Here is a 13,013-nt window from a genome sequence, read left to right on the forward strand (position 1 = left end):
CTCCTCCAATACTCCTACACATTCTGCAAAGCCTTCTTCTAGTCCTAGCCCCCACATCTCCTGTCTCTACCTCCCTCCCACTTTCTCCTTATTCTATATCTTGCAATCTGCAAAGATTTCAAAGAAGAAGTCTTTGGAAATGTTTGAAAAGAGGATTTCCAGTCTGGTGAGGCAAGAAGAGGCTTTCTGAAGAGTGAGAAAGGAGAAGAAATGAAGCCAGCAAAGTCAGGATTGTTTTAGAGGCCAGGAGTTGGGGAAAGGTTGGAAGGGCTCTTGCATTAATGTTTTTGTTCCTGTCACAGTGGACTCAAAAGCCAGGTTGATCTTCCAAATAAGTCATACATGCAAAGAGGCTTAGCAGAGAGCAAGGACCCTTGTACCAGGAAGTAGACGGCAACCAAATGAAAGAAGAAGGTTCTGATCAGTGGGTGAAAGGTATTGCCCAGAGAAATTCCCTGACCTGCAGAGAATGGCTGAAGCAGCTTGTACAGGTTCTAGTGGTCTCTAGCACAGGGGAAAGGAGTTACTAAAGTGCTAATGAGGCCTGGACATCATTGGAAGGAGGTATAGAGTGAGAAGAAAACAAGAGTCAGGACAGATGCTTAGGGAGCAAGTGGAAAAAAAGAGTCAATGAAAGATTCTGATGAGAAACTGTCAAGGATGTGGATGAGGACCAGGAGTGTGTGGTGTCCTGGAAATTAGGACGTATTTTTAAAAGAGACAGTATCAAATGTTTCATAAAGGTCAAGTTTGATAGGGAATGGAAAGTATCCATTGGGCTTGGCAATTGAGAAGTTACTGGTGACTTTAACAAAAGCATCTTTAGTGGAATGGTGGGAGCAAAAGGCAGATTGCTCATTAAGAGTGAAAGATGACAAACTCCAGACATGAGGACAAGTCTCCTGATCAGCCTGTCTGAGGAGTGGCACAGGACAATAGCTAGAGGAGTTTATCCCATCCTCTCTCCCTCCATCTGTGTCTCCTTCCTTCTTTCTCTTCCTTCTCTCTACATTCATAATAGGCAAGACATACCCTTTTTTTTTTTTTTTTTTAATGAGATGGAGTCTTGCTCTGTTGCCCAGGCTGGAGTGCAGTGGCGTGATCTCCGCTCACTGCAACCTCCGCCTCCCGGTTCAAGCAATTCTCCTGCCTCAGCCTCCCGAGTAGCTGGGATTACAGGCATGTGCCACCATGCCCAGCTAATTTCTTGTATTTTTAGTAGAAATGGGGTTTTGCCATGTTGGCCAGGCTAGTCTCAAACCCCTGACCTCAAGTGATTTGCCTGCCTCGGCCTCCCAAAGTGTTGGGATTACAGGCGTGAGCCACCACACCCAGCAACATATACTTTTTTTAAAGGCTGTTAAGTAGGATCTTGTGATGAAGAGTCTGAAAGTCCAGAATGGAAATGGCACAGATGGAGGCATTGACCTTGAATAAGAGTAGAAGGAAAGGAATATCTGTTCTTCTGAGGATGGAGGGAAGGGATTAATGGAATGGTGTACATAGGAAGGTTTTGTGAGAAAGCAGGAGGTGATCAGTCAGCAAGTTGAGGGAGTTTGTCTATTAGCCTCCAACCTCCAAGTTCTCTGCAAGGGAACTAGCAAGGTCATCCTCTGAGAGCAAAATTAGGAGGCAAGGACAGGCTCAGGGGACATAGAGAGGTTTGGAATAATGACAGTAGATAATAGGAGAGGGGGACAAAATAAATGGCACAGAGGGCTCACATGTGTGGGACCACATGTTTGTGAAACCAAGTATATTTGAAACTCATAATACATTTTTCCCCTCTGCACCTGAATGAGGTGTAGAGATACTCATGTGAGACGTGCTCAGGGATGGCAGGTGGAGGTAGATGAGGTGTTCAGTAAGTGTCTGCTCCCCCACTAGGCAGTGCAGGTTGGTAGTACAGAAATATGCAACTGTGACTTTCCAGTGAGAAGAAATATTTCCATTTGAGGAAGTTAATATCAAGGATATGAAGGTCTTCTAAAATTGTTGATTTCAGGTTGAGCACAGTGGCTTATGCCTGTAATCCCAGCACTTTAGGAGACCAAGGCAGGAGGACTGCTTGAGCCCAGGAGTTCAAAACCAACCTGGGCAACACAGTGAGACCCTATCTCTATAAAAAATAGAAATAAAAAAACTAGCTGGGTGTGATGGCATGTGCCTGTAGTTGTAACTACTCAGGTGGGAGGATCACTTGAGCCCAGGAGTTTGTGGTTACAGCGAACCATGATTGTGCCACTGTACTCCAACCTGGATGACAGAGTAAGACCCCAATCTCTAAATAAATACATAAAAATAAAAATATATTGTTGATTTCAAGTTTGGGAAGGTAAACAGCAAAATATCAGGTAGTGCTACTTGGTTATTGGACCTGGGATTGTGACCGCCCTTATCTTGAGAACACAACAGAAGTAATTAACTTCCTTCCTGCTCTACCCAAGTCAAGGGAGACAAAAGAATTTCCAACAGATCCAATCTTGACTTTGCAGACAACCTTCAAAGGAAGTAATAGGACAGTAAATTTTGGGAACATGCTCATGAAGTGTCCAGCACATGAGATCATTTATTACAATAATTGCATGAAAGAAGAAATACCTTTTTCTTAGAAAAGAGATCTGAATTCAGATAAAGCAGAAGCAAGAGTAAGAGAACAAGAGCCTGAATGAATCAGTTTGTCCACTTTTGCCTGGTTGAGAAAGTAAATCAATCCTCTTGCAGGTAGGCATCAAAGCAGGAAAAGGATATGGGGAATATTGGAAATAATGTCCAAGGATATGTGGAGATGGTCATGGATATGCTACTCCTTGAAATTGATGTTTGTGTAAGATTTCAGAAAGAAACCCACATCTGAGCCAGAGCTTCTCTTGTGGGATTGATTTTGATTTGAACTGGTAGCACAGCTCCCATGTGAGTGTGAGTGGGTGATGTAGTGCAGGCCTGTTAGGAACTGGGCTGCACAGCAGGAGGTGAGCAAGCAAAGCTTCATCTGTATTTACAGCCACTCCCCATCACTTGCGTTACTACCTGAGCTCTGTCTGCGATCAGATCAGCAGTGGCATTAGATTCTCACAGGATCGCAAACCCTATTGTGAACTTCACACGCAATGCCATCAGATCTTGGTTGGGTGCTCCTTATGAGACGCTAATGCCTGATGATCTGAGGTGGAGCTGAAGCAGTGATGCTAGCACTGGGGAGTGGCTGCTAATTCAGACTAACATTAGCAGAGAGGTTTGACTGAACAGAGACCATAATAAATCAATTGCTTGCAGACTCATATAAAAACCCTATCAGTAGGTAGTAAGTGACAATTAAACTGGATCTGGTGGCAGGCTTTAAGTACAAATCTGACACTTATTTTAGTGTGCATGTGGTCTATTATTTTATTTGCCACTTCCATCTGTGCCTCTTTCCTGCACTGAACACTTGTCTCAGTCACAGTTTTGGTAAGTCCACAAGCTAACCCTAGCCAAAATCAGAAAAAAAAACAAATGCCACTGGAGAGTTTCTTTGAAAAGTGGAAAGACCCAATGATGAGACAGAAGAAGACTCTAAGACTGCCAACAAAAAGAGAGCTGCATTTAAAAGAAAATACTGAGTCCTACTTAAATTACGAGTTCATTGAAACAGGTGATTCACATTCTCCAAGCCCACTTATATAGTACATGGTGACCAGATATCCAATGAAGCCATGAAGCCTTCAAAACTGCTTTGCCATATGTAGACCTGCACCCTACCGTTGGAGTTTTTCAAAAGAAAAACAATGTGAACATGAAGAATAGAAGCAATTATTGAAGGCCAACACTTCATCAAATGTGTCTGCACTGAGAGCATCATTCTTAGTGGCTAACCACATTTCTAAACCTAAGAATCCCATTACTGTTGAAGAGTTGATCCTGCCTGCTGCTAAGGACATTTGTTGCAAAATTTTAGGAGAGGCTGCAGTTCAAAAGGTGGCACATATTCCCCTTTTGGCTAGGATCATAACAAGGCAAATTGATGAAATAACAGAGGATATTGAGGCACAATTGTTAGAGAGGATTAATGAGTAACTGTGGTTCACAATCCAGGTTGACGAGTCTACCAGTGTTGATGATGAGGCAACAATGCTTGTTTTGTGTGACATATTTTTCAGGAGGCTGGGCATGAGAATGTGTTATGTGCACTTTTGTTGCCAAACAACACCACAGCTACAGAACTGTTCAAGCCTTTGAATGATCACATATCAGAAAAACTGAACTGGTCATTTTGTGTCAACATGTGCATGGACAGAGTTGCTACCATGACTGGATGGCTCTCTGGTTTCACTGCTTAGACCAAAGAGGTAGCTTCTGAATTAAGTCTATGGACTGTGTCATCTATAGAGAAATGCTGGTTAGCCGAAAAATGTCATCTGAACTTAACAACGCTTTGCAGAATGTGATTCAAATTATCAACCACATTAAAGTATATGCCCTTAACTCACATCTGTTTGCTCAGCTCCGCGAGGAGATGGACACAGAACACACATGTCTTCTCTTATACACAGAAGTGAGATAGCTTTCTAAAGGTAGATCGCTGGCCAGAGTTTTCGAGTTACTAGAGCGGCACCAGAGATTTCTTTTAGAAAAACAGTCACCACTGGCTGCACATTTCAGTGACACAGAATGGGTCACAAAATTTGCTTACTTGTGCAACATATTCAACCTGCTCAACAGACTCAATCTGTCACTTTAGGGGAGAATGACAACTGTGTTCAAGTAGGCAAATAAAGTGGCTGCCTTCAAAGCCAAAATGGAATTATGTGAGTGACGAGTGAACATTGGAATTTCTGACATGTTTCAAACATTAGCAGAGATTTTGAAAGAGACTAAGCGAGGGCCTGGTGCATGATCACCTATCTTAGCTTTCAAGAGTTGAAGCATTACTTCCAACCACAAAAGATCCCCAAACTGGGAAGGAATGGGTCTGTGAACCATTTCCAAATAAGCCAGGTGGGACAACTGATTGAGATCACAAATGACAGTGACCTTAATAGTATGTTTGAGACAACTTCAAATCACCATACCTTCTGTATTAAAGCCAAAAGTCAAGGCAGAATATCCTAAGATTGATACAAGTGCATCGAAAAGCTTGCTGCCATTTCACAACATCATTTGTGAAGCAAGGCTTTCTGCAGTGACAGCAACCAAAATGAGATTATGAAGTAGATTGGACATAAGCAACACACTTCAGGTGTCACTGTCTCCCATCACCCCCAGATAGGACCGTCTAGTTGGAGGAAAACAAGTCAGGGCTCCCACTGATTCTACATTATTGGGGGTTGTATAATTACCTAATCATATATTACAATGTAATAATAATAGACATAAAGTGCACAATAAATGTAACGTGCTTGAATCATCCCGAAACCACCCCCCACTCCTGGTCCATGGAAAAATTGTCTTCCACAAAACTGGCCACTTGTACCAAAAAGTTGGGGACAACTGATGTAGTACAAAGGGGAAGGAAATGGCTAACATTTGTTGAGCCCCTACTAAGTGCTAACACTCACTTTTCCCCATTTGATTAACATAACACTGTGGATAAATATGACTTCCTACATTTCATAGGGGAAAGAATCTGGGGCTCAGAGTAGCATAAGAACTTGCCCAAGTTTACATGCACAGACCGTCCTGTGCATCTCAGGTATGGACCATGGAGACAGGCAGAGAAGGCCTGGGATCTGGCTCGGCCACTAACCAGCCCTGTGACTTGGGAAACCAGTGAAAAGTAGTATCCAGGATGGTCAGTTTTATATGCCAGCTTGGCTAAGCTACTGTCTCCAATTACTCAATCACAGATGCTATTCCAGCATCGCTGTCCTCAATCAGAGAATGTGTTTTGTAGATGTTGTTAAAGTCCATAATCAATTGCCCTTAAGTAAGGAAGGTTATTCTAGATAATCTGGGTAGGCTTGATTCAATCAGTTGAAAGGACTTGAAAGCACGGCTAAGGCTTCTCTGAAGAAGAAAGTCCATCTGTGGACCAGCTTCCCTGAGTGCCTCAAATTCCAGCCTGTCTTTCTCAATGGCCTGCCCTGTGGATTTTGGACTTCCTTAACCAACCCCACAATCACATAAACCTACACATAAAAATTCTGAATATCTCTTGCTGGTTTGGTTTCTCAGGTGGAACTCTGATACAGTGCCTCCCTCATGTGCGGTGAAGATTAATTGAAGTCATGGTATTACCAGATGGGAAGCATTTGACATGGTGCCAGGAACATTCAAACAGGTTTGAAACATGGTCATTATTACTGTGAGGACTTGGCAAACACCAGGTTAAGCCTACATCTACTTGGCTCTCAAGCCTGACACTCTACCCAGCACAGACTTGGTCAATAGCTGTAGTCACCAGTTCTATCACAAATTCAGTGGGACCTGCCACAAACTCAATGTGACCTTGAGCTAGCTACAAACTCGATGGGCCCTGGCTTCCTTCCTGTAAAGTGAGGGGATTGTGTACCAAATGATTTTTGTATAAACTTCCAGCTCTGATGCTGTCTGGGTCAGTTTTGACCTAATTGATCCGATTGTTATTAGGCCATGTCTACTTCCTCCAGCCACCAGACAAGATTTGTTCCATTACTGGTACATTCAGAGCTCCTCCTTCATAAATGGCCCTCTAATTACTGGGTGGTTTATGGCCCAAGAAAATGCAAACTGAGTTTAATATTAACTTGAGCAAAGCATTCATGTCAATTTAGTCAGTGGTTCTAGAGCTCCCACTCTGCCCCCAGACGATGGGCCATACAATATATTAAAAAAGCATTAAATCTGGTCCCTGCCCTTAAGTAGCATAGGGAGACCTCCAAAAATCAGATCCTACTGTGAGGGGGTAGGTAATTAAGTCTAAGCACTATAAGAGTTGATATTAAGGAGGCAGTGAGATCATTCTGGGCTGGAATGATCAGAAAAGCTTAGCAGAAGAGATGGGAATTTAGATAAGTGAGATGTGTATGTAAAAGGTAAGAAGGAAATTATCTTCCACTTTTCTGGTGCATCATGCATCTCAAAATCCAATGGGTATGATTTTGGGAGCTCTTTACGTTATTGCTTGTCTTTGCTGGCAGAGAATCAAGAAGCAAATGCCACGAGATTTCAGGCTGTCTCTTCTATTCTCCCTGACATCCTCATTAACCACTATTGTTCTGCGCAAAGATGAGCATGCACAGTAAGTTCACTACATCACACACATTTATACACACGTATCTACAGATGCCCTGACAGTCCCGTCATTTGTGCATTTGGGGACTCCCATAGTAGAATAAGTTTCATTAAGGTGGGTGGGTCCTAATTAATGTTTCTCTTGTCTACTGTGTATATCTTACCTTCCACAAAGCAGGCCTTCAATAAATATTTATGGAATAAATAAATGAAAGTATAATCACTCTCCAGACTACGGGAGACACGAAGGGAAAGTTTCCCTATCTGAAACTTTCAACGGCATTAAAACCCTAGTAATGGTGAGTCTTACACTTTGAAGATTCTTTGATTTTTAATGTCAGCCCAGTCTAACTCCCTGCTCCCACTTTTAAAAAAATGTAGCTTACATCCTACCATCAGGGCTTCTTATCAAAGAGCCATTGATAGAACCACAGCCAAAAACTTGCTGGAGCTGAACAACAACAACAACAAAAAAAACAGTGGGTGTAGGTAGAAGAAAAGTTATGCTTGAATGACAAGCAAACACCAGAAGGATTAATTTTACAAGCTCACCTTTGCAATCAGATAAAGGCAGCCTGACTTTTTAAAGACAATATTTATTTTTACCAGTTTAATAAACAGCTCTTAGCAACATTGATAGTCATCCTTCATGGACAAAAACAAAGAAGGCTCATTAACTTAAATTTAAATTGTTCACTAATCTTACTTCAGTTTGTTGCCTCTTTCATGGTGATATTTTGCTAAATGAGTCTTAAAAAAAAACGTGGTGATGTGTGTAAACAAGCCAGAAATTCTCAAGACTGTGGTCTAATGAAAGCAAATAAATAGAGTTTACAAAATAATTCAGAACACTGAAAGAGACAGTGTTTGGGATGTAAATATAGATTTCTACAAACAAGCAGCTAATAATCATAAGTCCACATTCATAAGGATCACTCTAAAGACTGGAAGTGGAAAAAATATCCTCTGGATTCAGAAGTCTCCTAGCCAATTGCAAAATAATTCTGTCCATGGAGCTCTAATTTGATGATTATTAACGTTTATATTCCAACAAATTTCTGAAAACATGTATTGAGCACCAGTTATGTGCAATGAGTAGTTCTCATAACACTGCATCCAATCAATGCAACCAGTCATTACTTATTTGCCAAGGATTGTACTATGAGTAGTATGGATAATGTAATGTACATATGCTGTTTTTGCCTGATCAGCCTCTATGAATTCCCCCTTCTTCTGTTAACAATGCCTGAATTTTCCTTTGGGCAGCTACTCTACTTTATTCCACACGCTGTGCTCAATATGACTGACCTCACCCTTCTAGCTCCAAGGGTCTTCAGGTGATCATGACTTGCTCAGTCCTATTTTGGCCTCAGTGATTGATTTACAGATGGGTATAAATACAGATTGAAATAGAGATGGGTTTGGTTATATAAGCCAGGTCAATAAGACTAAATTCAGTGGCGGGGGATTTTGCTCAAAAACTTGGGCAAGAGAAGCTCTCCTCCTGTAGCTTGCAAATTGTGAGGCTGATAAGCAAGACCCTGGTTAGGAAGAGGGTGGAGAGCAAGTCTGACTTTGTGATGGTGCTGCATATCTTCCACTTGCTCCAGGTCTACCCTCTCCTCCTCTCTCTCGGCTGACTACATAAACTCTTCTCTGGCTTCCAAATGGGAGTGCTGACGGAAAAATTGGGTTATTTATTTCCCTCTCTGTGGGGCCTCCTGGGACTGGCTGTGTCTCCCTACTGAAGGCTGCAGCTCTCTCAGGGAACTGTCTCCACACAGCTCTTGGTCTTCAGGTTCCAGCAGCCACTCTTGCTTTGCTCCTTCAGGGTTAGCAACAACGGTGTCCCACTATTACTTAATCTGGTACTTCAATATCCCTTGAATTTCCTAAGACCCACCCTCATCTTTGTAAGTAGTCTTCTTTTTAAAGCCCAATTGGACGGAGCCATTTATTTCCTGCCAGAACCCCAACAGATACAATGCCAGCATTTGTGTTCTGGATCTAGACATGCCTAAAGATAGTGACACTCTTGGACTCTTTTCAGTTTCTGGAACCAGTAAATGCCCTTTTTCCTTAAGCCTGTTGGGTTTTTCTGTTGCTTACAACAGAGAGTCCTAATAGAGTCTGCTAGACCTTCGAGATCACATAGACTCACACAAGACACTTTTTTAAAGGGAGTGGGCATTGTTATGGACTGAATTGGGTACCCCCCAAAATTCATATGTGGAAGTCCTAACCCCAAATACACTAGAAGATGACTGTATTCGGAGATGGGATCTTTAAAGGGGTAAGTTAAAATGAGGCCTTATGGTGAGTCCTAATTCAATATGACTGGTGTCCTTATAAGGAGAGGTGGTTTGGACACAGACATGTTCAGGGGGGAGGCCATGTGAAAACACAGGAAGAAGGCGGCTGTCTATGAGCCAGGACAGAGACATTAGAAGAAATCAATCCTGCTGATCCCTTGATCTGAGACTTCCAGCCTCCAGAACTGTGAAAACGTGAACTTCCATTGTTTAAGCCACCTGGTGTGTAGTATCTTTTTTTTTTTCTTTTTTGGGGCAGCCCAGGCAGATTCATCTAGACACCTATGGACTAGAACTGGGGGAGACACTTGTAGAGGCCAGCTGCTGCCTTCAGCTCTCTGAGCCAGTATGGCCTCCTAGCTGTGGCTGATATGTCTCTCCCTACATTGGGTCCATTTGCCTTGGCTACTCACTGGCCCATCTTCCATATTTCCCAGTCCAAAGTAACCGAAACTAATTGACTTGGTTAACTACTCTCATTACCATTGGGTAAGACCTTTGCACAGGCGCACCTCATGGGTTTCTGGCTAGCAATGCATAAGCTGCCTTTGGGTCCTATGCCCACATCTGGTTCCACCAGTGGCTGCCATGTGTCGGGGAGAATTCCATCATGGTCCCCTGTGTAGAATATGGTGGGGGTGCTCAGCTTCAGTGTGAAAGAGACGACAGACACAGCTGGCATTTGACAAGTCCAACATTGGGTACCCTGAGAGAGTGGCATTGCTAATTACATGAAAACATCAATTCCAACAAACCCTGCTCAGATTTGGCCTCAGTTTTTACTGTGCAGCCAATTGCTCATTCCAGTCACTCACAAGGCCACTCTCTTGACCTTGAGTTTTGTGAGATTCCCCAGAATCCTTACCACAGCCACTTGGCTGGCTTGAGTTAGTTTGATGTAACTTGATGTCACTTTGAAACAAAAAAGCCTTGATTAAAGTAGTTTCCAAAGAAAACCGCAATTTGGTCCAGGAAAGAGGGATCTGTTTATGAGTAAACATGAGTGTTACAGATTATTTACAGATTATTCCTGACAATGCCATCAACTGTATGACTGTGCGAGTAGTCAACTCTTCATCTAATTGAAATGGAAGGAAAAACAAACAGTGTTTTCCACATCCCAGGAAGGCTGCCAGAGGTTCTGAAGAAGGTATCTCATGAGGTCTTCCACTCCTTTCTCAGGCAGGAATTCTTTTCTTCTAGTTCCTTGATCTCGAAAAGGAAAATTATTTCAAGTTTCCTGAATTGATCAATTGATTAATTGATGTTTTTTACTGCTCTACTGACTTTGCTTTCTTTACTTTCTTTTTCCTATACTCACTTCCCGACACCTCAGAAGACAGAGGCATCTCTTGGTACAGGATTTAAGTGGGTGCAGGATTTCAGTTTCATGATCCGTGGCACAGATACCATGCGTTCGAAGGTTTAATTCATTTCTGTCTTTGGTCATTTCCCCTTTTGGGGAGTTTGTGGGTAGTACATGGTGTTGGCCTGCGGTGGAACATGAGCTTGTAGGTATTTAGGCTTTCAAGCCTGCTCTGCTACCCAGTGACCCATCCAGCAGAATGTTTGCCCAGTGGGATTTCACAAGTGCCACAGAACAGTGACTGCTTCCCCTTTTGGCACAGGATGTTGATTTTTGTTAACCTATTTCTGTTCCACCCTTATATGTTCAGCGGGAGTGCTGTTCAGCAAATATTCTCTCTGTCTCTTTTCCTCACCTATATTAGGGGTATCATAATCTCTCCATTGATGTTGGGGCTGGTCATGGAGTTGTTCTGGCCAATGAATGTGAGCAGAGGCTTTGAATGTGCCTGCACCCTTTGCCTTGACTTCTCAGTCTTTTGTGTTCCTTCCTACTCTACCATTAAGAAGAGCTTGCCCCAGGTAGCCACTGTTCCTCCAATGTGGGTCCCAAAATGAAAGACTCATGGGACCGACCTGAGCCTCACCCACAGCACAGGGGAGCAGGGCTGCTGTAGCTGACCAGCCAATCTGTGGGCAAGAAGTAAATGTTTTGGTACTGCAAACCACTGAGAATTTTTTTTTTTTTTTTGAGACAAGGTCTCACTCTGTTGCCCAGGCTGTATTGCAGTGGTACTATCACAGCTCACTGCAGCCTGGAGTACCTGGGATCAAACAATCCTCCCACCTCAGTCTTCCAAGTAGCTAGGACTACAGGCATACACCACCACTCCCAGCCAAACCCAGAAATTGTGCAACATTATCACAACAAAAGCTGATTCATACAGCTGGTAAAGTTTCCCAAGGAAGGGAGGAATGGTTCTATTTGGGATTTAAAAGTGAGGAAGTAGGTAGGAAAGAAAGTTGAAGGGCTTTTTTGGATAAGGAGGCCCTCTATATCCGAAATCAGATTAGAGTATTCCAAACACCACACCCCTGAGAGATGCTAGAAATATTTCCAAATTGGGGGAGGAGACAAGATGGCCGAATAGGAACAGCTCCGGTCTACAGCTCCCAGCCTGAGCGACACAGAAGACGGGTGATTTCTGCATTTCCATCTGAGGTACCGGGTTCATCTCACTAGGGAGTGCCAGACAGTGGGCTCAAGTCAGTGGGTGCAGCACCGTGTGCGAGCCGAAGAAGGGCGAAGCATTGCCTCACTTGGGAAGCACAAGGGGTCAGGGAGTTCCCTTTCCTGGTCAAGGAAAGGGGTGACAGATGGCACCTGGAAAATCGGGCCACTCCCACCCGAATACTGCACTTTTCCGACGGGCTTAGGAAATGGCGCACCAGGAGATTATATCCTGCACCTGGCTCGGAGGGTCTTACGCCCACAGAGTCTCGCTGATTGCTAGCACAGCAGTCTGAGATCAAACTGCAAGGTGGCAGCGATGCTAGGGGAGGGGTGCCCACCATTGCTCAGGCTTGAGTAGGTAAACAAAGCAGCTGGGAAGCTCAAACTGGGTGGGGCCCACTACAGCTCAAGGAGGCCTGCCTGCCTCTGTAGGCTCCACCTCTGGGGGCAGGGCACAGACAAATAAAAGACAGCAATAACCTCTGCAGTCTTAAATGTCCCTGTCTGACAGCTTTGAGGAGAGCAGTGGTTCTCCCAGCACACAGCTGGAGATCTGAGAACGGGCAGACTGCCTCCTCAAGTGGGTCCCTGACTCCTGAACCCCGAGCAGCCTAACTGGGAGGCACCCCCCAGCAGGGGCAGACTGACACCTCACATGGCCGGCCAGGTACTCCAACAGACCTGCAGCTGAGGGTCCTGTCTGTTAGAAGGAAAACTAACAAACAGAAAGGACATCCACACGAAAAACCCATCTGTACATCACCATCATCAAAGACCAAAAGTAGATAAAACCACAAAGATGGGGAAAAAATAGAGCAGAAAAACTGGAAACTCTAAAAAGCAGAGCGCCTCTCCTCCTCCAAAGGAACACAGTTCCTCACCAGCAACGGAACAAAGCTGGACGGAGAATGACTTTGACGAGCTGAGAGAAGAAGGCTTCAGACGATCAAATTACTCCGAGCTATGGGAGG

General features: G+C 43.7%; 1 protein-coding gene across 3 annotated transcripts in view; it reads left to right on the forward strand.

Annotated features, from left to right (window-relative positions):
• The window catches only part of DNAJC5B (DnaJ heat shock protein family (Hsp40) member C5 beta), a 124,056-nt gene that overhangs the window by 18,094 nt on the left and 92,949 nt on the right, over positions 1 to 13,013 (forward strand). The window contains exons 2-4 of one of the 3 annotated variants that reach the window (XM_054497528.1): positions 6,154 to 6,259; positions 7,098 to 7,198; positions 7,367 to 7,490. The exons of 1 other annotated variant lie outside the window; for it this stretch is intronic. The gene's annotated coding sequence lies outside the window, so the exon portion shown is untranslated. The remainder of the gene's footprint in view (positions 1 to 6,153; positions 6,260 to 7,097; positions 7,199 to 7,366; positions 7,491 to 13,013) is intronic. One more of the 3 variants, XM_054497526.1, reaches the window with a different exon arrangement.

Source organism: Pongo pygmaeus, chromosome 7, assembly GCF_028885625.2.
Source record: "Pongo pygmaeus isolate AG05252 chromosome 7, NHGRI_mPonPyg2-v2.0_pri, whole genome shotgun sequence".
NCBI classification, from domain to species: Eukaryota; Metazoa; Chordata; class Mammalia; order Primates; family Hominidae; genus Pongo; species Pongo pygmaeus.